We start from the raw sequence: 1,770 nt of genomic DNA on the forward strand, positions 1-1,770 counted from the left end.
TTTCCCTTCCTGGCACTACTTCTTACTTTCCATGATCTGGGGATTAACTCTCTTTTCTGGGTCTCCATGAACCCAGGCTACAGGTTTATTTAGAAATGTTTCTACCCTCCTCCACCCTGTGGCCTCTCTTCAAGCAAAATGAGGAAGAAAAACCTGTGCCCATCCCAATGCCATGACATTGCCTTTTTCAATGTGTTAAATGGACCTCTATTCTTTGTCCTGACTTAGTCCTTCTTTCATGTTTTCAGGTAGAATTACTTTTGTTTCTTTGTCTATAGTTTATAATTGTCTCTGTGTATCTGCTAGAGATAGGGATGAAGAGACTCAGCCACAATAAGAAATACATTTATAGAGCTCTCTTTTTATATTAAAATGGTGTGAAAAATCTATGAACCTTCTTGTGAAAATTAATCACATTTGATACCCAAAAATTCTTGGCACTATGTTCCAAAGACCTAATGTTCTGTCCATCTTTCTAAGTTCTTCCCATTTTTTAAATTATATATCTCTTCCCATATAAACTCTTCTTCATTTTTGTTCAATGCACTCTGCCAGATGTTCCATCTCTTGATATCTGCCTCACCACAGCAGCATGGCTTCTTTTCTTTAGCACATTTCTTGGGGCTTCTCCTCAGTCACCCTTGATAAGCTCCACCATGTCCATGGTCAGCATCTGCCATGCAGTGTATGTTATTTCTTAGTTGTCAGATCAAGTGTAGACTACTGAAATGGTATGTCCCAATGTCATAGAAAGAGAAGGAAAAGATCACATAAGAACTTTTTCAGACCATTTATCAAGGAAACCCAAATGTGCTTCCTTGAGTGGTGAGATCTGAAGATTGTTTTCAAAAGATATTCTAGTCTGCCTTTTGCTGTGCTATTGAGGATCAAGAAAATGAATTAATAATTAGTAATTATTTAATAATTAATAATTAATTGTTATATATGAATTACTTGACAGTGTTGTGAACTTGATATCATCTTTCACTTTGAGAAGGCTTATTTTATTTTGGATGAGTTTCTTTTGGGAGGGAAAGTTAAGGCAACATCCACAAAAAATGTTTTTAAAGCAATTGAGCAAGCTTATCTATTATAGGAGTCAAAACATGAATATTTTAATGTCCGTGTGCAATAAATGAATACTCATCAAATATGCAAAATTTTGCAAGAAAATAGGGAGATGAAATACTTATTAAAAAATCCTCACCTTAGTATCTATCTTGTGAACTAATAATAAAATATCTCAGAACCAGTACCATTGCAATTTTATGTTTTCTTGTTTGCATTCATCTTTCCTATATTATTTTATTCTGTATATGATCTTGATATACTTTATTCTTCTAAAAATTTATGACATGTGAATGTTTTGAGTAATAGTTCATCTTCAGCACATGCATGTTACAAGGAATGAAGCATCTGTGATTATTTTAAAAGAGAAAACAGCATTCACTATTGCTTATCAAAGAGATTTTGATGGCATACTCTGTCCAAGTAGGCAGTTCCATAATATTTAGTGTTGTTCAGTCTTCAATTGTTGAAGGGAAATAAAAAACAAAGCAAAACTATAGTGTGATTTTCTTGCAAACTGCATTAAAATGTTCTAATGTACCACATAAAAGAGTATGTTTAAATAACACAAGAAACTAAAATTAATTTGTACTCATGTAAAATATTTAAAACTATCAGTTAAGAAATTTTGTAGGCCATATTTATTGAATCACATTTGTTCTATATTATATTAATCAATCTCTTTAATAACTTTCAGAAAAC

General features: G+C 32.4%; 1 pseudogene; it reads left to right on the plus strand.

Annotated features, from left to right (window-relative positions):
• The first annotated feature begins 678 nt into the window (after window positions 1-678).
• LOC124973214 (AP-1 complex subunit sigma-2-like) lies at window positions 679-1,135 on the plus strand (annotated as a pseudogene).
• The last annotated feature ends 635 nt before the right edge of the window (window positions 1,136-1,770 follow it).

The sequence above is a fragment of the Sciurus carolinensis genome (assembly GCF_902686445.1).
Source record: "Sciurus carolinensis chromosome 14 unlocalized genomic scaffold, mSciCar1.2 scaffold_101_arrow_ctg1, whole genome shotgun sequence".
Lineage (NCBI taxonomy): Eukaryota > Metazoa > Chordata > Mammalia > Rodentia > Sciuridae > Sciurus > Sciurus carolinensis.